At 49.6% G+C, this 26,912-nt stretch overlaps 1 protein-coding gene across 3 annotated transcripts in view; it reads left to right on the forward strand.

Annotated features, from left to right (window-relative positions):
- Window positions 1-251: 251 nt before the first annotated feature.
- TSPAN14 (tetraspanin 14) overlaps window positions 252-26,912 on the forward strand; it is a 66,860-nt gene continuing 40,199 nt past the window's right edge. Inside the window, exons 1-2 of one of the 3 annotated variants that reach the window (XM_032259252.1) lie at window positions 280-379; window positions 4,544-4,683. The gene's annotated coding sequence lies outside the window, so the exon portion shown is untranslated. Of the gene's footprint in view, window positions 380-3,289; window positions 4,684-26,912 lie in introns of those variants that run through there. The other 2 variants (XM_032259251.1, XM_032259253.1) reach the window with 2 other exon arrangements.

Below are 26,912 nucleotides of genomic sequence, written 5' to 3' on the forward strand. Positions count from 1 at the left end.
AAGGGGCGGGCCGGCGACCCGGCCTCGCGGTCTCCGGTGCCGCGCGGGCCGGGAGGCGGGGCGAGCCGGCGGGGGAGGGGCGAGCGGCGGGGGAGGGGCGAGCGGCGGGGGAGGGGCGAGCGGCGGGGGAGGGGCGAGCGGCGGGGGAGGGGCGGGGCCAGGGCGGGCCCAGGCGCGCGGGGCTGCACCGGGCGGCGCAGGGTAGCGGCGCCCCTTCCCTCCTCAACCGGCAGGCGCCGCGCCCCCGGCCCCGCCCCTTCGCGCCCCGCCCCCGCCGCTCGGACGGCCCGAGTCGCGCCCTCCCGCCCCGCGCCGCCGAACTTGCTCTAACTTCCTCGGCCGAGCCGGGCCGCGCCGCTGCTGCAGCCGCCGTGCGCGGGTGAGTAGAGCGCGGAGCCTGGGCTGGGGCGTCGGGCCCTGCCTCCTTCTTTGTCTGAGGCAGACTCCCCTGGGCGTCCTCCGGGGGCGAGGGCTGCTCCCCCAGGTCCCCGCTTGGTCCCTCAGCCTCCTTCCCTGCCTGCCCGGGGGCGGCCCCGCGGGTGGCGCTGGCTTTGTCTGCCAGGATCGCTCGCTTGAGGTTGGAGGCCTCGGCGGGGACCCAGCTGAGCCGAACTTCGGCGCCGTGCGGGCGAGAGCCGCGGCGGGCCCGGGGCTGGCGCTCCGGGTTCGGCAGCCCTCGCCCCATCCGCGCGCTCCGGCGAGTGCGCGCCCGGGCCGGGCGGGGTGGGAGCGCCGGGGAGCCTGGACTGCCGCTGCCTCTCGGGGCTCTCCTGCTCCTCGTCCACAGCAGCGAGCTCGGGGATGGGCGCTCCTTTCGGCTCTGTCACCCACCCTCGGCCCCCCGGAGCTCAGGTTCGGGGTCGGGGTGGGCGTAGGCCGGGGCGGGCCGCCCCTTCCTCCTGCCCCGCCGTGGTTGTGCTCAGTCGCTCTCGCCGCGGTGGGTCCCACTCTTCCCGGCTTGGGTTTGGGGCGGCCGGAGACTGAGTAGGCGGCGACCCACCTTCTCCGTGTTAGTCGTGTGGGGTTGTGCCTGGGAGCAAAGCCTGACCCCCTGACCTGGCCGGAGTTCTGGTAGAGTGGGAGTTTGTGGGTGCGGAGTGTGCTGGTCCCCGGCTGCTGCTGCTTCTCCTCCGCGCACAGGGGTGGGGTGCGGGTGGGTAGGAAGTGCCTGTGTGAGGGTGTGTGGAGGGACTTTGGCCTTGGGACGGCTGGAGCGCTTGTGTTGGGGACTTAAAGTTGGTCTCCGGCGAGAAGCGGTCCATGCCAGGGAAAGTTGGGGGAAGTCGTGGGCCCGGGTACTGGCCTGGCTCTGGGCGTGGAGCGGTGGTGAGTGCGGCGGTGTCACACGTTTCTTGGCTGTCCCGGCGCTGCTAACTGGGCAGTCAGGCGGTCTTGGGCGGCAGTGCAGGGCACTGTATTGGATCCTCTGCAGGTGTGCTCTTGGCAGTGGTCTGCTCTCCAGGGGATCTTCCTCCCTTCTGAGAGGGCGTTGCTCTTGGGCTAGTGAGAGAGTGGGCTGCCAGATCCTCAAAAGTAGCCTTCCCCTCGCCCCTTGACCTTGAAGTCTAGAAGCAGTTAGTGCCTGCTGAGTGCTCCGGCCACCCTTAGCTACCCGTGTCATCAATAGCCTCAAATTGCTGGGCTCAAGTGATCCTCCAACCTCAGCCTCCCAAAGCAAAGGGATTACAGGTGTGAGCCACCATGCGCAGTCTGATCCCCGCCCGATCCTTAACGTTATAGTGACAGGCCGTGGAAACCCAGGCCACCAGATGTATTTTCCCTTTCCTTCTCATTGTGTTGCACCCCAACTTTAGTTGGAGACTTTCTGGATATATCCATCCCCGCATCTCTGAACTCCACAGCTTGGAGCACCTAATGTGATCCTCAATTTACTTAACAAAGCATGGTTAAGATTCTGTGGGATGCCAGGCATTGTTTGCAGGCATTGTTCCAAGTCTGGAAAGTCCCTCACCAGCCGTATACTCCATGTGGTCTTAGAACCCAGGCTGGACGTGGAGTAGGTGCTCAGTAGTGTTTATTGATCTGAGCCTGATCTCAGCATAGCAGGATCATTCAGGGAGACGGGGGAGCTGAGCCCGTGGGTGCTTCTGTAGGTTTGTGGTTGTCCCAGGAAGAAAGGGTATGGAGGGGCTGTGGGCTGCAGAATGGTTGGCTGCCCAGGTAAGTGTTCCCCGTCACCAGCTGGGCTAGTTTCTGAGGACTGGTGAGGGTGTCTCCCTTCCCATGTGGGAAGTGGCAGGACGAAGTTAATGCTTTGTGTGTGGGAGGAGATGGCCTTGCCCTGAAGGTTGTGGTGTTAGTGAAGCTCCCATGGAGGCCAGGGAGCAGGAAAGCCCTGGGTTCTGTAACTATTTCCTGAGGCCTCACTCTAGGCCACCATGTGCTCAGAGATTTGACCTGTTTAACTTGAACTGAGGCAGAATTCCTTTTGGCAGTGTCTACAAAGTGCCATTGTGCCAGGCCTGGGAATCCTTTGCTGGTTTAAAATCTTGTGAAGGACAAGATTATAGCAGTTATGTGGAAAGTTTCATAGTGATAGTGAGTTTATTGAGACTTACACCCTAGTAGCTTGATTTATAATAACTCATTTAATCCTTGAAAACAGCCGTGATGGCTGGGCACCATGGCTTATGCCTGTAACACCAGCACTTTGGGAAGCTGAGGTGGGTAGATTCCTGAGGTCAGGAGTTGGAGACTAGCCTGATCAACAGAGTGAAACCCTATCTCTACTAAAAATACAAAATTTAAGCCTGGTGGTGGCGTATGCCTGTAATCCCAGCTACTTGGGAGGCTGAGGCAAGAGAATCGCTTGAACCTGGAAGGTGGAAGGTGCCATGAGCCTAGATTGTGCCATTGTACTCCAGCCTGGGCAACAAGAGCAAGACTCCGTCTCAAAAAAAGAAAAGAAAGAAAACAACTGTGATGTCTGTCAACAGCTCCATTTTTACAGAGGAGGAAACTGTGGTCCCAAGAGGTCACAGACAGAGTAACTTGCTTGAGGTCTCAATATGAGCTGGATTTTCTCATTTCTTTTATTTTTATACTGATTCTTACTCTGTTACCCAGGCTGGAGTGAAGTGGTTTGATCTTGGCTCACTGCAACCACCGCCTTCTGGGTTCAAGTGATTCTCCTGCCTCAGCCTCCCAAGTAGCTGGGACTACAGGCACATGCTATCATGCCTGGCTAATTTTTGTATTTTTAGTAGAGACAGGGTTTCACCATGTTGGCCAGGCTGGTCTCGATCTCCTGACCTCAAGTGATCCACCCGCCTCGGCCTCCTAAAGTACTGGGATTACAGGCATGAGCCACCGTGCCTGGGCAGGTTTTCTCATTTCGAATTTGGTCAGTACCTTCCTCTCAGAGGTGATTAAAATGGATTCATATACCAAACAAGACTGGCTCACAGTGGAACTAATGAGTCTTTTCAGTGAAGGTGCCCTTGTATCCCTGCTTCTGAACACATCTCATCTGTCCAGCACAGCCTGGGCAGTTACCCTGGAACCCCTGCTGATTGACTGGTGATGTAGCTTCTGTCTCCCTAAGGCCAGGGAATGGGAAGACAGCACTGCCACATGGAGAAGACTGGGGAGTCACTGCCTGTGTCTGTCTGGAGATATCATGGTTTACTGTGGTAATAGCAATCCTCAGGTCTCAGAGGCTTAAAGCAACAGATGTATATCTTGTTCATGCTGTATATCCATCACTTATTGCTTTATGTTGTCCGCACTGGGGGACCCATAGTGATTAGTGGGAACATCCCTGTTGCTTGGACAGAGGGACAGAGCATGATGATCTCTGTTTCCTGCCACTGAGGCCTGGTGGCCTTTAAAATGCCTATGGGGAGGGAATTAGGCTCCTGCTGCCTGTTTCTGTCCTGCCTTGTCAGTCCTTGGACATCTTGCGTGGTCCATCCCCTACCTGGATGTGGCCTGTAGGGACAGCCACCTTTCCTAGAAGCAAGAGCAGGTAGCGATACCCCTGGTAGGGGTGTGGAAAGGAGTGGTGGTGAGGTGACTGAAGGTAGACTCCCACTGGGGACGGGATTGAGTGTGGGGCTAGATCCCTGGCTTGTAGAAAGGAGTAGGAACCCTCTGTGAGTTACATTTTCCCCCTCAGCCCACCTTAACAGGATTTTAAAGAGCCAGCCGCACTGTGACTCTTGCGTTTGTGCCTGGTCACTTGCTTGGTCTCTGGTGACTTCCCTTGGGGCCAGCAGACACCGGTGGAGGTGATGAGGCCTCGGGTTCTTTCGCCTCATGGTTAACTAACTCTCCTTAGGCATATTTCCACCTTTTCCAGGGCCTCTGTTTCTTTGCCAGTGGAGTGAGAGGTGGTGGTGTCTCCAGCAGTGGTCCCACTCTTGGTGGGCCATCAGAGTACCCAGGGAGCTACATAGAATGAAGTTTTGAGAGTCTTTGGTCTAGGAGGATGCCAGCGTTTCAGTTTGCTTATCTTCCCTTGTAGCAATATCAGGCAGGTTATTCATAGTATCTCCCCATTCATTTTCTCCCTTAACTGCAGATGCTTTCAGTTTAGACAGAGCATGTGGCCATGTTGGTCGAGCACAGGCCCTGGCAGGGGGGCAGCATCTAGTGCCTCTGCCAATGAAATGCGAAGATGTGAAGATGAATAACACTGTCCAGCTTGCAGAGTGGACGCTGGTGAGGCAAGCTTTCAAGTTGCATCTACTTTCTAGTTGAATGACCTACACAAGTCTTGGATTTTTTTTTCTCCTGCAAAAAAAAAAAAAAAAAGTTGTCTAATTTTCTCATCTGTAAAGTGAGAAGAGTCAAGTCTGCCTTTCCTGTCTCACGGGGTTGCAGTGAAGCATGAGTACACTGAGAAGCAGGATCCAAAGCCCCTGAGTTAGGCCTGACACCGGTGTGAGACAGCTGCCATCTCTGGCGGCTCTCAGCAAGTGCTCACCAGCAGCTGATTCTGGAAACCCCACTTCCTGCACTCTTGGGCTTGGTGGGGTTGGGTAGGGTTGGGTGGGGCTGTGGTTTTCTTTTAGGAGGCAGCAGGCCAGGCCTGGAGACCAGAGCTTAAGTGGGTCTGGGCAGGCTGGAGTTGAAACTCTTCACCTCTTGAGGTCTGTTCTGCCTCCCTAGCTGAGAGGCCAGGGAGAAGGCCAAGAGCCTGTGCCTTTCAGCTAGATAGTTAAAGGGACTGGCTCCTCCCTCCTTAAGCTATGCTGGCCTGAGCTGGGAGCCTGAGAGCCGGGGTAGTTGTCTTTAAAGAGGCTTCTGGGATTCTAGTAAGAGATGAGCTCCCGGTGCTGCCTCAGAGTCTGTGTTCCCTGGCATTTGGGAGAGCTGAAGTTGGGCTGTCCTGAATGAGTAAAGCTTGGGGAGGGGGCTGGGACAAGGGGCTAGTGAACCTTCTCTGAGTTTTTACTGTCCATGCCGGCCACCTGTTGGGGCCTGTGTTCCTATATACTGCATGGCCTTGAGAGGAATTTGTAGTCCTAATATCCAGGAGAGGAGCCCTACAGCAGTGGAAGGAAATAGGTCTCTCCCAAATCTCTTTTGCCTGTACCTCAAGGTCTGAGTGGTGATCCTGGGGATGCGGCGGGACTCCCAGCAGTAGGAGTTTGCCTGTCCCCAATCTGGGTGTACCAGCTGTGCTGGGGTCCTCTCCTTTGTCCCCGACTAAGCCCCAGGCAGACAGGATCTGTTTCTGAGGCTTGGTCAGCAGGTCAGCTACAGCCCCAGACCAAGTAGTTTACACCCTCTTGAGTGAGGAGTAGAAGCAATGGGTCCAGGAAGACTTAGGGAGCTGGCTAAAGAAAAAATTATTCTGACACTTGTTCACTGGTAAGGTAGACTGTATTCAGAACTGTTCCAATAAGTGTAGGTGTTATCGCAATGGGATTTTGCAGTAGGGGAGAGAGAGTGGCCCCAACTCCAAATATAACAAAGATAAGTGAAAACTTATAGCCAAGGAGCAGAGTGTGGGGGCTCCTGAAAATTCCTAAGAGGGTAGGGAAATTTTTACTAAACTTACCTACCTGAATTCTTGTTGAAGGCAGGCCAGGGTGATCAGATTTTACCTGGGAGAGAGTAGAGGATGAGAAAAGTGTGATCAGATATCCAGGGTGATTAGAAGTTGAGGGTGGGGGATTTTGGTTTTTGCTAAAACTAGGCTCTGTGAGAATGGAGCTAGGTGCCGTAGGTCAGGCTCAGGTGAGCAGAGGGCTCAGAGGAATAAAGTTTGGTGAGGGACAGGATCTTTGTCAGTATCCCATCGCTGGCAGTGTCCTGTCCATCCTTCTTGCACTGGCCTGCCCCTCAGGAGACAGGTGTGAGTGGTTCTGAGCTTAGGGCAGTGCAAGATAAGGGACAGTTTTCTCTTTTTATAGGTGCCCCTTCTTGTGTCACACTCTTTTTTTCCCAGAAACCTTGGTCCTTTTCAGCATCTGCTGAAAGGGACCTTGGCTCCCTTGCTCTTGGCCTGCTGGATTTCCCCTCTGCACCCAGGAAACCGCACGGACCTGGGTCCTCTTTTCCCTGCAGCCCACCGGTTTTGCCGCTTATGACAGCTGTCCCCCGCTAGCCTTCTATTGCCAAATCTGGTGGCTGTCTGACCACAGCCACTTTACTTAGGACTACTCTTTTTTTTTTGCCCCTGAAACTGAGTTCCTCCTGCTGCAATTTGTCTTGGGCAAACCAGTCTGACAACTTTGTGGTTCTCTATCCCGCCTCCCTGAGCCTGGGGACTGACTGTCCCATTTGTCTGAGCTTGGCAGAGGGAGGTGCTGTGGGGGATCTCTTCCTCTTGTCTGGACTGCACACTCCTGGGGCCCTCTAGCTGGAGCTCCTGGGCATTTTGCCCACGGGAGCTTTACCAGCTTCCTTCTGTCTGAAGCCTTTAGGTCCCTGCATCCAGTCTACCATGTTTTCCTCCTTGTCCATGAGTGAGGCGCCTCCTTTTCTCTCTGCCTTTCCTCTCTGCTTGATCAGACTCTGCCTCTCTTGAGGGCTGGCTCGCTCCAGCCTCCCCTGCACAGGTGACCCTGTTTGGTCTGCCTCCTTTTCTTGAGGCTGATCTTGTCTCAGCAGCCAGCTTTTCAGGAACCAGGCCCTTGCTGTTGTAAGGAAAACCTATCAGCTGTGGATAGGGCTTTCCCTCATTCCCAGCGGCTCAGTGTCCAGCTGCCACCCTTGCAGGGGAACAGTGATGGTGACAGAACCCTGCTCTTGGCAGCCATCCTGCTTGCCACGGTCATTGTGTTTTGTTACTCTAGCAGCTTCTTGTGAAATACAAGTGATGGTATAAATGCAGATAGGTTTTTGCGGGGGGCATGCCAAAATTAGAGTTGGTGGTAGTGGTGGGGGATTCATTCCCAAGGGCTCTCGGATGCTGAGAAAAGTGTGTGAGCAAAGAGAAGCAAGTGGCGTGTGCCCAGGGATGGGGTGGGGTGGGCAGGCTTAGTTGAGGGTTTCTCTGGCATAGGGTAGCCCTGAAGCTCCTCTTCAGGGCATGACTGATGAGGTGGTGAAGGCAGGTGCCAAGATTTGGTGTGTTGAGGACCAGTACCTACCTGGGGTAGGCTCTGCTCACTCCTGCAGAGAGACATTGGAGAGGGGCTGGCCTTAGTTTCACAGAGGGTTGTGGGATTCCAAGCAAGACCTGCTGAGGGGCTTACACTGAGCCACAGAGAATGAAATATGAGGGCTTCAAGTGCCAGTGTGTTTCTCACTGTTTAAGATCTCATTTGTGCCTTTTTATTTTTCTTGAGACAGGGTCTCACTTGTTGCCCAGGCTGGAGTGCAGTGGCCCAATCATAGCTCACTGCAGCCTCCGCCTTCTGAGCTCAAGAGATGCTCACCTCAGCCTTCTGAGTAGCAGGGACCACAAGCATGCATGCACCACCACACCCAGCTAATCTTTAAAATTTTTCTGTAGAGATTGGATCTTGCTATGTTGCCTAAGCTGGTATCAAACTCCTGGGCACTTCATTTGTGCTTCTTAATTCAGGGGCTACTTGTTGAACATATTTAACAGTCTTCAGAAAGCATCTTATTCTGTAAGGAGAACCAAACATACCCATTCCTCCTCTCTGACCTTCTTTTCCTGTGGTCTGGACATTCTTTGAGCTTGAGGTCATTAGGAGTTGTTTATTTCTGTCTGCTCTGGTGGTCTAGGGGGTGGGATGAGGTGGGATGGTATGTGATGTGATGTGGTGGGGTGGGGTGGGGTGGGGCAGGGCAGGGAAGTTATTCTACATAGATAGAGTTCTGTTCGTGAACCACTCCCTGCCATCCACATCTCTCACTCAGATGGTCTGGCCCGTCCTGGTTCTAATGGCCATTGTGTCATTCCCCTCAGCAGCAGGAGAGGCTGGAATGGTTTTTGTATTGTTCCTTAGGGGGAAAATCACTTGGAGGAAGTATATCAGTGCTTCTGAGTGCAGAGTATTTATTGACACGTCAGTTAAAGGAAGCTTTTAAACAACATACAGGTATCCCTTTAGTAAGGAATAAATCTACAAATGCATCTCACGACTCCATTTTGCAGCTTCCATTTCCTGGAAGGTACATGGAGTTGAGTGGTTAGGGAATGGGGTTTTGAGCTGGGATTTTGGAGAAACTGTTTTTAGACTGTCCTTGGAATTGGGCCAGGCCTAGAAATCTGTTGAAACAGCTTTCTTTAGCTGCTGAAACTGGGATGTGTTCATAGCACGAGAACCTCGAGCTCCACTGATGACTGAGTGGGGAGGGCTCAGAGGAGGGTCCCTGTGGAGGCCTGAGATGCCTGGGCATCAGCCCCCTCTCCTGCATCACTTACATTGCCTGAACCTTGGGGTCTTACAGTTTTATCATGCTTCATGACCTTGGCAGCAGATGGTCCTTGGAGTGGAATAACTTCAGCTTTCTTTTCTGCCTTTGTCAGAGTCTGCTCTTGCACTTCTTAGGAAAACTTCCTATTTTGGGACTTGGGGTGGAGTTGTAAGCAGGGAGCCCCATGAGTTGGTGTGTCTTTATCCCTGAGGCTGCCACTGCCTGATCCCCTCCTTCTCCTTGATTCCTTTCTCCTTCCTGTTACTCTGCCTCATTCTAGTGAGACACCAGAAGCTGCCTGCAGAGAGCTGCAGGTAAAATTGTGTGTCCAGCCACAAACTTTAGGTGTTTTAAATATTAAATTAGGTTTAACATTTTTATTTACAAAAATGTGTACGTGATGAAAAACACATAACAAAGATACACAGTGAAAACTCGTTTCTGTCCCTGACCCCTTCAGTTCTGCTCCCCTGAGGCCCCTGTCACCAGATGTTCAGTGCCTAGTCAAGTGTGTCTGTATTCCTCTCTTGTTTATTACCCCAGTGGTATACTAATTACATGCGTTGCACTTCCTGATTTTTACTGTAAAAATTTATCCCAGGATTGTTTCATTTCAGCACACACAGTTTAGTCCATTCTTTTTAACAGCAGCGCATGATTCTGCTGTACAGTGAATGATGACTCACTTTAGCAGCCCCCTATTGATGGATTTTGAGGTTGCTTTCAGTATTTTGTTTCTATAGGCTAAGTAGCAGGAGTGTCTTATGCATGTTGTACTTCTGTAGTGGAAATGACTAGATGTGGAGTTACCGTGTTAGGTATGTAAAAGGAAAAGAAACATGCGGCTTTGATTCCAAAGCGGGGAATGAAAGTTTATGAGGTTTTCTTCTGGAGGGGTCTTGGCCTTCTACAGAGACAAGAGCTGGAGGGACTACTGGGAGAGCAAGAGGGGGTGCCAGCATGTTGGTTCCCACCCAAGTCCGTCTTTGGTTCAGTTCAGGCCAGACTGTCTTCATGATCTCCATATTTACAGCCCTTGGCTGGCCCTCTGGGTCATGCGGCCTGTGCACCCAAAAGTGTGAGGAGTCAGCCAGAGCGAGCCAGGGTGTAGGGGGGGGAGTCGGCTTCTCATAGTGGGTTCCAGCGGCCTCAGGACTTTGCAGGGCCTGTGTGGGGTGTGAAGGGGGGGCCTTGGTTACAACAAGCTTTTCGAGGAGCAGATTTTCCCACAGTGTCAGGGGTTAGTGTGAGGATCGTCCTCCTATTCTGGCCTCCCTTGGCCTTTTGCTGCTCTGCAGACCTCCCTATTCAGGCTGCCTTGGGCCTGACTGCCACCCTGTCATTGTAAAAGCCTCTTTAAAAGGTACCTGGTGAAAATAATACATGGGTTTTGTGTTTTGGGCAGGTGCTTCCTTTCAGAACAGAAATGGGGTATGGTTCTTCCTGGGATGGGTGGGGAAGAAGGGACGATTGTGAGGGCATGTTGGAGGTACCCACTCCATGTTGGGAGTTCTCTGGTTATTTCTCTGTGTGACTCTCACTGCCCCATGCCAGGGCAGGGTGGGATGCAGGGAGATTTTAGTGCTGGCTGGCAGATAGGCCTCCTAAATAGAATCTGACCCGGTGGGTTTAAGGCCTGTGTCCCTGCCATGGCTCTCCCACCCTTGTACTCAGAACTTCTTACCATTGCAGTTACACGCAGTCCCTGTGAGAAGGCCAGAGCTTCCCATGTGCAGCTCATTGTCTGGGCCTGGGCCCTTGGTAGCACAGAGGTTTCCATTGTGGCCTGGTGGCAGTGAGGGCTGACCTGTGGGGCTGAGGAGGCGGGACCTGGGGCTTGACAGTGGAGCTATTCACAGGCTCTGCTCTGGTTTCCTGCTGCTTCCCATTGTAGATTTTTTTGGGAGACAGAAGGAGACTAGGGAAGGAGGAGAAGGGGAGAGGGAGTGGCCAGTGCAGCTGTTGTTGCTGGTAGCAGGAGCCCATTATGCTTAATGGAGGTCCATTTGCAGACCTCCTTGAGCCACTCCAAGGCCCATCATGTGCTCTCAGATTCTAGTTTTTGCCTTTTAGGCGTCTCTGTCAAGATCCCCCTTTGCCTCTCTCAAGTCCCTGTGCTTGCCTGAAACACCTGCGAGTAAGAGTTCTGAGCAGCTGGGCAAGGAGCAGGAGTGGCCAGCCAGTGCTGGGCTTGTCAGCCACCAGCCCGCTGCTTTGGGGAGTGAGTTGTGCTGAGTCCTCCCGGCCCAGCTGTGCCCTTCCTTGGGTGGGGGCCAGGCGCGTGCCTGGGTTGCTATTAGTCTCCCAAGCCCCCCACTTTCTTTGTGCCTCAGTGCTCAGCCCAGTGTCCCCTGTTCACGCAAGCACTCAGCTGCTAAAAAGCCTGTGTGCTGGCAGCCCAGCCTGCAGCCACCCCCGCTGCCGGAGCCACAGCCATTTTCCTTTGTTCTGCCATCTCTGGGCTCTTGAATCTCTGGCTGGCAGCGGGCAGCAGGCAGCCAGCACACAGTGCCGGCAGGGTGGAAGCCCTTGTGACATGAATCTGCCCACTGAGCCAAAGGCATGGCGGCCCCCTGGCTGGTCACCTAATTCCTCTGGCTGAACCCCCATCTCCCAGCCATGCTGAGAGAAGCACAGAGTCTCCCCTCTTACTGGATCAGAAAGATAGTGACTCCTACAGTGGGAACAGAGAGGTCTCACCTGTTTTGGGCCACCGAGGGTGCACACTAAAGACAGAGAGTTAGCCTCAGGGTCTTTGGCAGAAAAAGCCATTCTTCGGCACGAAGGATGCTCGCTCTTAATCTCCTGGTCCTTGTTGAAAACAGACAGGATTGGTTGAGAACATTTTTAATTTTGGTCTCTATGGCTGTGAGGACTTTTCTCTAACTGAGGGGAACTGTCCCCTGCTCCTTCACGTGTGACTCTTTCCCCCACCACTTTTTGGTGGGCAAAATGAGCATTCTCTCTGGGGGTCCAATTTCAGCTATGAGTGGCATTGCAGGTGGGGGTGAAGGCCACTCTCACCCACTGTCTGACTTTTCTATCTGAGGTGTGCCCGCCCCAACCCATACTGTCTGCTTTCTAAACCACAGCCAGAATCTGTAAGGCACCTGCCTTTGAAATAGAGTTGTTTGTATAGAACTCATAACTCCCACTAGTTTCATGTGTTTAGCATTTTATCTTACCATTTCAAAACCCATGCTGGCTGTCTTATTTGATTCTCTTATCAGCCAAGTCTTACAAATCAGGAAGCAAGCCTCAGCCCCAGATAAGGTTGCACCTTGGAGTGTCCTCATTTTATTTTATTTTTTGAAATGGAATCTTGCACTGTTGCCCAGGCTGGAGTGCAGTGGCATGAATATGGTTTATTGTAGCCTGCACTTCCAGGCTCAAGTGATCTTCCTGCCTCAGCTTTCCCAGTAGCTGAGACCAAGACATGCACCACCATGTGACTAATTTTTAAACATTTTTCGTAGAGATGAGGTCTTGCTATGTTGCCTTGGCTGGCCTCGAACTCATCTTCTGGGTTCAAGATGTCTGTCTGCCTCGGACTCCCCAAGTGCTAGGATTATAGGTGTGAGCCACAGCACCCACCCCTCATTTTAGCCAATGTTGTAGCACCTACCAGACTCCGTAAAAAGAGCTGGTGTTCACTGTGAAAGGTGTTGAAACAAGGATGCCACTTTTGGGGCATGTTAACCATAGTCTCTAAAATATTTTAAAGAGGTTTATTCCAAGCCCTTTGGAACAAACAGTGAGTGTCTGTGGCCAGAGGAAGGCACAGTCTCAGGAGGTCCAGGGAAAGGATGCCCGAGGCCATTGGATTACAGTTTTGTTTTATACATTTTAAGGGGGTAAAAGTGGCAGGCAAAGGCATAAGTCAGTACATGGAAGATATGCATTGGTTAAGCCCAGAAAGGGGATATCATGAAGTGGGCTTACAGGTCATAGGTGGGTTCAGAAATTCTTTAATTTATATTTGGTTAAAGGAGTAAAGCTTTGTCCAAAAATTTAGAGTCAGCAGAAATGACTGGTAAGGTAAGGAAGTCCGTTAACCAATACACTGGGTTAGAGTGAGCTGTGGGGTGAGTGACTTAACCCTTGTCTGGCATGGCCTTTGGTCCTGTTCATATTTCGGTATCTTATCGTCACAAAGAGTCTTGTTTCTTAGTCTTATGATCTATTTTAATATGAACAGTGATCAGATGTTGTGTCTAAGTCCTAAAAGGGAGGAGGTATGTAATGAGGCCTGTCCAACCTGCCTTCTCATTGTGGCCAAGAGCTCAGTTTTTCAGGTTTCTCTGGGGTCCTCTTGGCCAAGAAGGTCTGTTTAGTTGGTTGCGGGGCTTAGAATTTTATTTTTAGTTTACAGGTTGGTGGACCCAAACAAGACTGGGAAAGTCAGTCGAGGCAGCTTGGTATTCTGGGAAAAACATGGATGTAGAGGCAGGGGTTTGAATTCCGGCTGTGCTGCTGAGTTACTTGGTCACCTTGGCGGGTCACTTCCTGGGGTGTAGATTCTGACTGGAAAACGAAAGTGTTGCCTAGAGGAACTTTGGGAACGTTTTAGCTGTAACCCTTGTAGTTCTATGAATCTAACTCCAAAATGGTTGGTCACTACCTGGAATCTCTCTTGCCAACTCAGGCTCCTTCGGAAGAAAATGTCATCAGATGGAATTAACAAAGGGGACCCTCTTTTCCTGGGTATTTCTTCCTCAGGTTCTTGAGGGGGCGTTGATGATCATCTCAAAAGATGCCTGTAGTTCTCAAATGGAAACCGACCCACCCTGAGCTCAGACACACACACTCCCAGTTCTCTGGCGCTGAGTGTGGACCCTGGAGCTCACTGAGGAGTAGTCTTGCCTTGGACCTCACCTTGGCTTTTCTTGGAAATGGCACATTATTTTTGTTTGTTAGTGTAGCCCCTCTCTTGTGAAGTGGAATCCAGGGAGAGGGAAGCAAAGCTTTTAATTTTACCTCTTGCCAAAGTGAGGCCAAACTCTTAAAAGTAAAACAAAAACACTATCCGCATTCCTCTTCCTTGGGGGTAGGGACTGGGTTTAAATTTTGCCCCTATTTTGTTAACAGGTTCTAGAAGACAAAATGTTCTTTTCCTGGTGCCCTTTCAGGCTGGGTTTCTGGCCCTTTATCTGCCTTTTCTGGCCCAGCCTCCATCCCCTGGGCCCGCCAGCCCTCACCAGCACTGCCTGCCAGGCCCCCGCCCCCCCAGTGCCTGCTGCCTGTCTGACTTCCTCCCATTGTCTTTGAGGCCAGTCTGTGTCACTGCTCCAGGCTGTGTTTCCGCCGGGCACAACACAGTAGGCTGGTGGTCTTGGAAGAGGTAGGCTTCTATCATTTGGTTAGAATAGCTTTTACAGCTGAGAAATGGGAGTAAAAATAACCTGTGAAGATCCAGTGAGATGCACCAAATCCCAAACAAATCCCCAAATTAAAGCATTCCTCTGGGGAAGCTGATTGCATCCTTCCTTGTAAATCAAACACAATAAAGATAGGTGGCTTTCTTCCCGTGACTTGCTTTAATGGTTGTTTTCCCTCTGTGTGTCAGTGTTACATCCTTACTGCTCTAAGTGCCGTCCACAGACCTGCTGATTGGCAGCATGGGCCTCACCTGGGAGCTTGCGCAAATGTAGATTCTTGGGGGCCTCCACCCAGATCAGCTGAATCAGAATTTGCATTATATTAACAAGGTAACCCAGGTGATTTGAATGCTTTAAAAAAATTTTTTTTTAAATTTTTTTGTGAGATAGGGTCTTACTCTGCACTTAGTGTTGCAACTAAGGCTCGCTACAGCCTTGATCTCCTGGGTTCAAGTGATGCACCAAAGTGCTGGGCTGGGATTACAGGCCCAAGCCACCGCAGCCGGCCTGAACGCACTATCAAGGTTGAGAAGCAGCCAGCTTCTTATGTTTAGTAAGAAATGTTTATGTTTAGTTCAGCCAGCCGAACGGTCATGCTTGCGCCTTTGGTTTGTTAGTCTGTTTCGTGGGTTTTTTGCAGTCTTTACCCCCTTGTTTCCTGAAAGTTGCCGACTTTAAGCAGGTTCTGGCAGCCCCGGCTCTGCAGTCCCTCCCCTGTGGGTGTGCAGTGTACAGCAGTTATTCCTCGGTGCCGGGGGTGTCTTGGAAGTGGAGCTGGTTGAGAAAGCCCCCTTGGCCCAGAGCCCTGCTGGCGAGGTCATCTTTGGGGCACGGGGGTTGTGGGGGTAACTGGAGCCCTCCTGGGTGAAAGGGCAGCGCTAAGCCTCCCTGGCCATCTGGTGCCACTTGCCCCGCCCCATTCCAGCAGGAGAACAGGATCAGAATCAGGTCGTAAATGTTGTTTGCTTTTGGAAGAAACACAAAGCATTTTCTATAAAGATACTTTGGTGTATGTTGAAGATAAATAAGTAGTCCAGAAGAGGGACTGTAAATTTGTATTTTGTGGCAGTTTTGCAGCAGAAAACAGTTCGAGGTAGCTCTCCTGATTTCACTGTACTGCCTGTGTAACCCCTGCATTTTGGCAAAGGCAGGGGCTTTGTGGCGAAGAGCTTGTGTCCCTGGGGATGAGATCCTGACTCCCCTGCTCAGCTATCTGAGGGGCCCCCTGCCTTTCTGGCTCTGTTTTAGGGGGATGATCTGCTAGCTTTCTCCTGACTCTTGATTTCCTCTCAACCTTTTCCAGCAGTTTCTCACCGTTGATTTACAGTTTAAAAACGTCTGCCCCCACTTCCTCCTCTCTTTTGACATTCTCAGTGCACACTTAGTTTTATTTTTCCCCACTGGCTTCATTTTTCATGGCTTCTTCGGGAAGCATTTTTGTTTGTTTTGTTTTAGCTCTGTAAATCTTTTCCCCCAGGCTAGGGGAGCCAGGCCTTTTGTGGGCTGGAAAGTGTCCCACCCTAGACTCAGAAGGTTTCCAGAATGCCATCCTTTGAGGTGGGTTTTTTTTGTCTTGCAACACAGTACAGTTTTCCCTTGGTGTCCTGTCTCCAAGGGAGATTGGTTTTAGCCTCCACACTTAGTAGTATTTGCATATAACCTATGTACCTCCTCCCATATACTTTAAATCATCTCTAGATTACTTAGAAGAACTAATACAATGTAAATGCTGTGTATTATGTAATTTAAAACATTTGTAATTTTTTTTTCCCTAGAATTTTTTAATTTTTCCTTTTTGCGACGGAGTCTTGCTCTGTGGCCTAGGCTGGAGTGCAGTGGCACCATCTTGGATCACTCCAACCTCTGCCTCCCGGGTTCAAGCAATTCTCCTGCCTCAGCCTCATGAGTAGCTGGGATTATAGGCATCCGCCACCACGCCCAGCTAATTTTTGTATTTTTAGTAGAGACAGGTTTCACCATGTTGGTCAGGCTGGTCTCGAACACCTGACTTTGTGATCTACCCGCCTTGGCCTCCCAAAGTGGTGGGATTACAGGCATGAGCCACCACGCCCGGCCTTACAAAAATTTTTAAGCATCTTACAGCCATTATCTTTATCATTATTTTCCATGCTTTTCAGGCACGGAAAAATAGAGAAAGAGGAGTAAATATAATTCTAAACTGTCTTATGTAGTTTCTTTGTGACCTGTACAAAGAGAACACTTGAAATCTACATTAGGCATGCAGCTCAAATCCCTGCAGCCTACTGGAGCAGCTCCCACAACAGCCTGCCTTTAAAGTCCCAGTTATTGGAGCAAAGTTTATTTCTCCCCAGGAACGGGCCACTCATCACTTGGAACATCTGTGGTGTTCAGGAGTGGCTCTCACACCGACAATGTCAGCCCTGCAAGGATGGCCATGCTGGTTTGGTCTTGGTATCATCTGTGGGGCCCAGTCTGGAGCTGGGGATACATTGAAGGCTCTGATGATAATCTGCATTGGAGGCCAGTCTTGGGGCGAGACAGTTGCCTGCTGCCAGGTTGGGTTGCAGTGTGTCCCTCCCTATCTTCAGGCACAGCTGTCGATCCCAAACTGTGGAGCTTCTAGATGTGCTGTCCTCATCTAGTACACATGTAAACCAGCTGCTCTAGGGAGCATATCCTGACTAGCTTGTCACCACCATCAGCACCTCCTCCTCTCTGCCTTCCAGCACCTACTTGACTGCATTTAATGAAGAGTCGTGTTCTGAGTCTCCTGAGTCAGGCACAGGTCCCACTCTGAGTTGGAATTGGTCTCCATGGACTCATTCTAGGTGTCTTGCATGCAGCAGTGCCCTGAACATGTAGAAACAAGTCTTAAGGTGCTTGTGTCACACAGTAAAATCCTTTTCACCCCATGGGCTTGGCAGGCGATCCTGTGCACTGATGGATTGCTAGGCAGGTTGCTTCAACTTTACTGATCTAGGGAGGATATAGGGCCCAGTCCAATCCTGAAGTCTGGAGGCACCGCACCTTGGACCCTCTGGGTTCTTGTTTACATTGGGGATACTAGTGTAGACTGGGGCCAGACTCTCCACATTTGTTTGCAGCTGGCTGAGAAAGAAGAGATGTGCTCTTACCAGGGGCATGTAAAGCATTCTGTGTATAGACATTTCATATAGACTTAGATTTTCAGAAAGAGGCCTGCCATGATCAGGGTATGGGGCACGTGTGCCATGCCTGCCTTGGCCTAGTATCCTCCCATGAGCGGGCAGCTTCACCTTCATTGGCAGAAGGAAGTAGGTTGGGACATCAACTTGGGAGCCAAGAAGGTGTTAGGCCTCCTTTTGCCCAGTGGGGGTGGGGTGGGTGGCAGATGTGGGTGACCAGGCTCTGCCTCACCTGGGTAAGCAGGTGTTGCCTTGAGGCTGCTGGTGCAGTTGAATGAGGTGCCCGATGAATCATTCTGAAAATCTCTAATGGGTGCTGGGTGTGGTGGTTCATGCCTGTGATCCCAGCACTCTGGGAGGTCGAGACAGTAGGAGGGCTTAAGCAGGAGTTTGAGACCAGCATGGGCAACATAAGGAGACCCCATCTCCCCATGTAGCTGGGACTGAAGGTGTGCACTGAGGCAGGAAGATCACTTGAGCCCAGGAGGTCAAGGCCGTAGTGAGCTGTGACGGTGCCACTGGCCACTGCACTCCAGCCTGGGTCACAGAGTGATGCCCTGTCTCAAAAATATAAAAGTGAAAATCTCCGATGGGGCCCAAGGCCTGAATGTTTTGTTTGCTTTTTTTTTTTTTTTTTTTTTTCTTTTTGAGACTGAGTCTCACGCTGTTGCCCAGGCTGTAGCACAGTGGCGCGATCTTGGCTCACTGCAATCTCTGCCTCTGGGGTTCAAGCAGTTCTTCTGATTTAGACTCCCAAGTACCTGGGACTACAGGAGTGTGTCACTATGCCCCGCTAATTTTTTTGTATTTTTAGTAGAGATAGGGTTTCACCATGTTGGCTAGGATGGTCTCGATCTCCTGACCTTGTGATCCGCCCACCTCGGCCTCCCAAAGTGCTGGGATTACAGGTGTGAGCCACTGTGCCGGCCTTTTTTTTTTTTTTTTTTTTTTTTTTTTCCCTCATAAGTAGGACCACAAACTCTGTGTTTGACTTTGAGTTACTTGAAGCTAGTTATTTTGTAGAATCTCCCTTAAGTTTGTTTGTTGTTTCCTCATGCTTAGATTCAAATTCTGCAATTTTGTCAGGAATACTGCAGAAAGGGTGAGTCCTAGGTGCATCCCCTTGGGAGGCAAATGATGTGGGGCTGAGTCATTACCAGTGATATTAACAATGATCATTTGCTTGTGGTGATGTCTGCTGGGTTTCTCCCCTCTAAGTTACTATTTTGTTCTTTGTAAGTGTCCTGTGGGGAGATACTTTGAGACTATGCAAATACAGTATGCTATTTCACATCAAACCCTTCAACTGGTTTTAGGACCCATTGAAGATTCTTGTGTACAGTTGGTTTTTTCTGTCATGGGTGCTGAATGAGATGATTTCATGTTTCCTTCTACGTTTATCACTAGCTGTACGGAACTGCTGTAGCTATATATCATTGTGCTACACAGAACTTTTCCTTCTCTCCTGTTAATTTAATCTCTCTGTATGTGTATTAGAATAGGCTCATGTTATTCAATGAGTTAAAATCCATTACTATTATTGTTTATTTTGATGCTCAGATTGTTCCAGATTTAGCCAGTGGGGGCTTTTTCAAATTGCTATGAATGACAGTTCTTCAAAACATGCATTTCCAGGTCTGTCACAATCCTGTTGAACTCGTTGCCATATGATTCTGGAGGCAGCTCCTTGAGCCATTCTGCTGTCCTGTGGAGTGTGGCATCAGCCGCACTGGACCCATGATTTTTAGTGTGCACCTTGTGAAGCCTCCCTTTCCCCCAGCCACCTGAAGATAAAAGTGTTCTGCTTTGCCTGCCTCCATGCTGGGTTTCTAGGTCAGAATTTCTTTGAACAAAGCCTCCTGCAGCTTAAAAAATAACAAAAATAGTAAGTTTGGAAGTCACTGGACTAGGTGACCTCCATTCCAGGCCCAGCACTTCTCCCGCTGAGGCCTCCCCTGACCCACCTCCACCCACTCTGCTGCTTTCTTGATGACAGCACTGAGGGAGACAGAGGCCTTCCCTCACCAGGTTAACGAGGAGGCCTCTCAGTGTCCTGAAACCCAGCAGGTTTTGGGTTGTGGGGTTTTGGTAGTGGAAATTCACAGTGCTACAGTTGCTAAGATCAGGGTTTTTACAGGATATCAGGCACTGAGAACCTCAGGCCCATTGAAAGCCTGGTGGAGCTCAGAGCTGGGGACCAGCCTCTCTTGCGCCTCCATGTGGAGGCCATCCAGGGCTGGTGGTCAGGGGCCTAATGGGCTTGGAAGCTAGGGTCCCACCTTCCCCACACTGTGCCAGGGCAGTGTTTGTCACTCTGTGATAGAGGAGGGGACCCAGCCTCCCGATGTTGTGCAGTTTTGTTGTGACTTCCCACAATAAAGAGTCAAATTTCTTCACCCCAGTGAGTGGTTGCTTCCACAGTGGTTGTTTTGGTGTTTTTTTAATTACAATTTTTTTTCTTTTTTGATATAATCCACAGGTTCACATGCCACGGAGTCTGATTTTGTACTGTTTCTGGTGGCCCCTGGGTGTGGCGTTTGGGGTAATAAGGGAATAAGTCAGGGAAGTACGTAGACAGTTCTGGCTCTCAGGGGTGAGTCAGTGAGAGCCAAGCCCCTCCTCCCACCCTCAGAGGGTGAGATTCCTGTGGGCAGTGGAGCAGCCTGCCCTGGCGTGCCTTAGTGATCCTCTCTCCTACTGGGGCTCATTCTTTCCTATTCACCTGCCCCCTCCTAGGCTTCTCTCCCTCGGCCTGCTTGTTCTTTTGTCCTATGAATGTTCCCCAGCACCTCAGATGGTAGGAATGTCCAGGCCCCAGGTACTATTGGAGATGCAGCAGGAGCTTCACCTTTCTTGGGGGATGTGGTTTCTTTTCCCTGGGATGGGCCTGTGATCAGGTTAGAGGCCAGTTCTGGGAGCCTCAAAGGCCAGGTGGTATTGAATGATTCATTGGCTTTGGAGAATGAGAGGGAAGGAGACAGCAAGGATAATTTGGGGGCATGAGGTGTAGCTCAGGATATGGGTGGTGGGTATTGTCATTGTCAGTTGGGTCCTTGGGAAAAAGAGGAGCCAGAGGACGGGTGGGGTTGGAGGTAGACAGGCGGGTAAGAGACCTTCAAACCTTCCTAGTGATGTCATAAGAAATTGACCTGTGACCCTCAGGAAGGGAGGGGAGGTATTGGAGTGGGAGTTGTTTAGGAAAGCTCCTGAGTGTCTGGGTCGGTGGAGGCTGAGGGATTCTGGGTGGGACCGCTTGGTCCATGCTCTGTCTGGTATTTGTGCCTGCTGCTTGTGTGGAAAGATGCAGATCTGGAGCCGCCAGCAGAGTAGTGCTGAAGGGTTGTGAGGCGTGTTATTATCCCATAGGAGGGGCGTTACTTCACTTGCATGAAGCCTGGGGAGTTTGTGGTATCTGTGCAGTGTCAGGCTGCATGGTTTGGGCCGGGCCTTCCCAATACTCAGTACAGTTTCTCCACTGTCCTCTGGCTTCCTTCCCTTGGGGCTTCTCTCCCCGTTTCCTCCCTCATGACCCCTTATTTGTATATTAAAAATGAGTCTGTTGTCTCAGAGCTTCTCAAATTTTCATCTTATTCAGGATCTTAGTAAAATGCAGATTGAAGGGAACTGAGATTCTCCATTTTCAGCAAGCTCCTGAATTAGGCATTGTCCAAAGAAGGAAAGGCAGAATCAGGAGATGCCAAAGAACTGGAGGTAGACTGGAGGTAGAATCAGGGGATGCTAAAAAACTGTTGGAGGGGTGCAGGTAGCCATGTCCCCCCCTCCCCGAAGGTCCCTGTGAGAGGAGCCAGGGGCCTGACTTTTTGGGTGTGGGGCTGCCAAGCACTGGCCAGAGTTTAATCTGGATCTAGGGCTCACAAACAGCCGAGTCTTAGGGAGTACCAGTGTTGGCAGTGATGTTTTGATAGAGCTTATCTGGTAATAGGAGAGATAATTGAGCTTTTCTGTAAACCTGAAAGTTTTAGGCTGAGTGTAGTGCCTCATGCCTATAATCCCAGCACTTTGGGAGGCTGTGGAGGGAGGATCTCTTGAGCCAGGCGTTTGAGACTAGCCTGGGCAACATAGTGAGACCCTGTTTCTACAAAAAATTCAAAAATTAACTGGATGTGGGGGTACACACCTGTGGTCCCAGCTACTGGAAGCTGAGGCAGGAGAACCACTTGAACTTGGGAGTTCATGACCCTGCCTTTAAAAAAGAGAAGAAAAGGTTTTAATTTAAAGGCCCACTTTGTTCTGAGTTGATGTTCTTTTTTTTCCACCTTTCCCTATCCTTTTGTTGTTGTTGTTGTGGAGACAGAGTCTTGCTCTTTCGCCCAGGCTGGAGTGCAGTGGCACGATCTAGGCTCACTGCAACTTCCGCCTCCTGAGTTCAAGCAGTTCTCTGCCTCAGCCTTCCAAGTAGCTGGGATTACAGGTGCCCACCACCATGCCCTGTTAATTTTTGTATTTTTAGCAAGAGACAGGGTTTCATCATCTTGGGCAGGCTGGTCTTGAACTCCTGACCTCGTGACCCACCCACTTTGGCCTCCCAAAGTGCTGGGATTACAGGTGTCTGCCACCACACCTGGCCTGCCCATCCTTTTTATACAGTCATTCCTCCGTTGTCCAAGGAGGTTTGGTCCCAGGACATACCCACTCCAGGATGCCAAGATCCACAGATGCTCAAGTCCCTGATATAAAATGGTGTAGTATTTGCATATAACCTTCACACATCCTTTCCTAAACTTTAAACCATCTCCATATTACTTAAAAAAAAAAACACCTAATACAATGTAAAGGCTGGCTGGGTGCAGGGGGCTGATGCTTATAATATACAAGCATGTTGAGAGGCTGAGACAGGTGGATCGCTTGAGCCCAGGAGTTCAAGTCCAGTCTGGGCAACACATGAGATCCTGTCTCTACAAAAAATTTAAAAATCATCTGGGTGTGGTAACATACTCCTGTAGTCCCAGCTACTTAAAGGCTGAGGTAGGATTGCTTGAGCCTGGGACATCAAGGCTGCAGTGAGCCAAGTTAGCACTGCTGCCTTCGAGCCTATGCAATAGAGCAAGACCTTGTCTCAAAAAGAAAAAAAAAAAAAAAGAAAAAAATTCTGTGAAAATAGTTGCTTTACTGTATTTTTTTACTTGTATCTTTTTTGTTGTTGTTTTCATATTTTTTCAAATATTTTTCATTACCAGTTGGCTGAGTCCATGGATACAGAACTGTGGGTACAGAAGGCTGACTGTATTAAGTCTCACAATTTCTGTAGGTTGGAGGTCCAAGCCCAGCATAGCTCAACTTACTCCCTCCTTAGGGTCTCACAAAGCCCAAATCAAATTGTTGGCGGGGCTGTGCTCCTCTCTGGAGGCCCTAGGAAGACTCCACTTCCAGGCTCATTCAGGTTTTCGGCAAAGTGCAGTTTCTTGCCACTGTAGAGCTGAGTCCTTGCTGACTTGTCAGCCAGGGCTCCTCTTAGCACGTAGAGCCCCTCACTGGTCCTTGCATGTGGTCCCTCTACTCAGATCCAGCAACAGTGCATCAAATTCTTCTGCTGCTTCTCTGCCTTCCCCTTTTGCCCTCAGCTGGGAGGAAGCTCTGCTTTTAAGGGCTCATGTAATTATATTGGATCGCTCAGATGACCCCCCCCATGTTAAGATCAGTTGGTTAGTAACCTTAATTGCATGTGCCAGGTCTCTTTTGTCCTTTCGTTTATGTTTTATGAAATAATAGATTATACTTCCTGATTTTTTTTTTTTTTTTTGGAGATGGAGTCTTGCTCTGTCACCCAGGCTGCTGGAATGCAGTGGCCCAATCTTGGCTCACTGCAGCCTCCACCTCCCAGGTTCAAGCGATTCTCCTGTCTCAGTCTTCTGAGTAGCTGGGACTACAGGTACATGCCACCACACCAGGTTAATTTTTTGTATTTTTAGTAGAGATGGGGTTTTACCATATTGGCCAGGATGGTCTCGATCTCCTGACCTCATGATCCACCCACCTCGGCCTCCCAAAGTGCTGGGATTACAGGCGTCTGGCTCTGGTTTTTTTTTTTTTTTTTTTTTTTTTTGAGACAGAGTTTCATTCTTGTTGCCCAGGCTGGAGTGCAATGGTGCAATCTCAGCTTACTACAACCTCCACCTCCCGGGTTCAAGCAATTCTCCTGCCTCAGCATGCTGAGTAGCTGGGATTACAGGCATGCACCACCACACCCAGCTAATTTTCTGTATTTTTAGTAGAGACTGGTTTCCTCATGTTGGCCAGGCTGGTTTCGAACTCCTGACCTCAAGTGATCACCCACCTTGGCCTTCCAAAGTGCTGGGATTACAGGCAGGAGCCACTGTGCCCAGCCACTACTTCCTGATTTTTTCACTTTGCTAAATAAAAAGGTGACAATTGGAAATACTTTGAAATCTTTCTAAAGGTCTTCTGGGCAAAAAATAGTGGTTTGAGTAGATACATCTAATTTTGCTTTCGCTTAAAACCCCACATAAGATAAACGGAGTTTTAAAAAAGAAATCAGTGCATGAGGACAGGGAGAATGAGAAAGAAAACAACGGCAAGAAAAATGTTAAGCAAAGAGTAGATGAATGATTCAGTTTAAAATGTAGGAATGGATGGCATGAGATATTTTTGTGGTGGGAGGGGATCGTGGGCATCAGAGGTTGCTGAGTACAAGAATAGTCTCAAAGCAGAGGATGCAGTTATATCCTTCCATTCCTTTCCTTCCTACATGATGCTGGATGATGGCCTCTCCGACTGTAGCTGCATGTTGCAGATTTATTCTGCAAAAGGAAAAACCAAGGGCCTAGTAGCCTCCAGTTATTCCTGGGAGTTCATATTGAGACCACCTCCATTCTCTAGTCTTCTAACCCCCTTTGGCTTCTAGAACATTGACAGCCAGATTCTTACAGATGAAAAGGAGCCTCATTCTGGAGTCTAACCAGCCTAAGATGGGAAAAACTTACAAATGATGCTGACAACAGAGATTTCCCAACAAACGGCCCAACCAGGTCATCCTAGACAGAAACTCAGCTGCCCAAGGACTCAGAGCTTCCAGCTAGTTCCTGAGTCATTCACTCTTAGTCATATGAAGACTGCCAGGGATTACTAGATGGCTAAAGAAAGTGACTAACATGAAGGAAAGCAAAACAAATGAAAAAAGCAATTTGAAAGGAAGTCTATTTGGAGAAAAGATTTTGAAAAAAATTCTTGTATCCATGAAATAAGAATAGGATACAATAAAAAGGAACAGCTAGAAAATGAAGTTATTTTAAAATTAAAAAAAATAAGGGCAGAGCAAAAAATTCAGTAGAACTATTAGAAAATAAAGCTCAGGGAATCTTTTTAGAAAATAGACCAAAAAGATGAAGAGATGAATAATAAATAAAGCAGAAGGTAAGAAAATTAAAGCATCAACCAGGGTTCCTACATCAATTGATGGGAGCTAACAGAAAGGGAGAACAGAGAAGAATGCAAGTGGAAAAATCATTGAGGAAAATATTTCCTGAAATAGGTTATTAGCTTCTCTGTGGAGGGGCCTATGGAATGTTGAGCCAAGTGGATGAAACCAGATCCAGACTAGTATCCTGAAATGTCAATATGCTTGGGAGAAAGGGATGATGCTACAAGTTACACAGAGAAAAAAACAGGTCAAATACAGATCAGAAATCTGAGTGGTTTTGGGCTTCTCAATACATCCGAATATAGGACGTAGGGGAGCGTGCCTTTATCATGCTCAATGAAATTGATCCCCAGCCTAGAACTCTACACACAGCCAAACTAATTCAAGAGTGAAGGTATCCTGTAATCCCAGCACTTTGGGAGGCCAAGGCTTGAGACCAGGAGTTTGAGACCAGTCTGGCCAACATGGTGAAACCCTGTCTCCATTAAGAATATAAAAATTAGCTGGATGTGGTGGTGCATGCCTGTATCCCAGCAACTCCAGAGACTAAGGCAAGAGAATTGCTGGAACCCAGAAAGTAGAGGTTGCAGTGACTAAGGTCACACCAGTGCACTCTAGCCTGGGTGAAGGAGTGAGACTCTGTCTCAAAAAAAGAAAAAAGAGTGAAGGTAGAATAAAGATGTTTCAGACATACTGGATGTGAAAAACTTGCCTTTCACATGAAGGATTTCTCCACGAAAGTGAACAAACACCAAATCTTCTTTAGGTTGTATCCCAAAAGATGTAAAGGGAGTTCTGTACACGGGTCCAGATGGAGAGAGCTCTAAAGGCCACGGGAGGGATTTCTTCTTGAAGAAGAAATAGAAGTGAAACATATAATGTGAAGAAACTCAGAGTAGGTTTAGACAACAGTATCAAATTTTGGGTTAAACGTTGATAAACTCATAGAAAATTAAGCAAACAAAAAAAAATTATTAACTCCAGAGAAAACAAAAAGTTGTACAGGAAAAGAAATGAAATCATGTGTTATGTTGCTCACCCTGATGGCACACATGGTCCTAATAAGGTCAACTATGAAAATTACTTCAGCTGGCGCTGCAGTTTAATTAGTGGAGAGATGGGAAAGGATAAGCGTTGAGGGGTGGCTTGCATGGAGAGGGGCGGCTTGCAGGGAGAGGGACTTGTAGAGAGTAAAGGGTTAAATCCTCTTCCAGTGTAGAAAATGGATGCATAATGAGTAAAACTGATAAAGCTGGGGAATAGTAATAGAACTATATTATATGCAGACATTTCTTTTTTTTTTTTTTGAGACGGAGTTTCGCTCTTGTTACCCAGGCTGGAGTGCAATGGTGCGATCTCGGCTCACCGCAACCTCCGCCTCCTGGATTCAGGCAATTCTCCTGCCTTAGCCTCCTGAGTAGCTGGGATTACAGGCACGCGCCACCATGCCCAGCTAATTTGTTGTATTTTTAGTAGAAATGGGGTTTCACCATGTTGACCAGGATGGTCTCGATCTCTTGACCTCGTGATCCACCTGCCTTGGCCTCCCAAAGTGCTGGGATTGCAGGTATGAGCCATGCCTGGCTATATGCAGATATTTCTAAGAGATATTTGGGTGTAAACATCAAGAGTCAGCCAGAAGCTGGAAGTGTCGCCTAGAAAAGGAAAACCTGACCTAAGGGCTGGGGCCTGCTGTTTTCTCAACATGGTTTTTACAGTAGTTGATTCTTAGATTATGTGCAGTTATGATTCTGAAAAATGAAAAGAAAAAAGCAACCCTACAATGCACGGCATGTGATTAGGGGAAATGTTTCACACACTCACTTTTATTTTTTTGAGACATCGTCTCACTGTGACCCAGGCTGGAGTGCAGTGACATGGTCTCTGCTCACAGCAACCTCCGCCTCCCTGGCTCTAGTGATTCTCCTGCCTCAGCCTCCTGAGTAGCTGGGATTACAGGCGTGCACCACCATGCCCGGCTAATTTTTTAATTTTTAGTAGAGATGGGGTTTCGCCATGATGGCCAGGCTGGTCTCAAACTCCTAACCTCAAGTGATCCACCTTCCTTGGCCTCCCAGAGTGCTGGGGTTATAGGCTTGAGCCACTGTGCCAGCTTCCACAAAACTCATTTTAATTGTACATGCAAGTGTGTGTGTGTGTACTGGCTTGACTTTTGTTAAATGT

The sequence above is a fragment of the Sapajus apella genome, unplaced genomic scaffold (genome assembly GCF_009761245.1).
Source record: "Sapajus apella isolate SASKATOON/1434 unplaced genomic scaffold, GSC_monkey_1.0 scaffold107, whole genome shotgun sequence".
NCBI classification, from domain to species: Eukaryota; Metazoa; Chordata; class Mammalia; order Primates; family Cebidae; genus Sapajus; species Sapajus apella.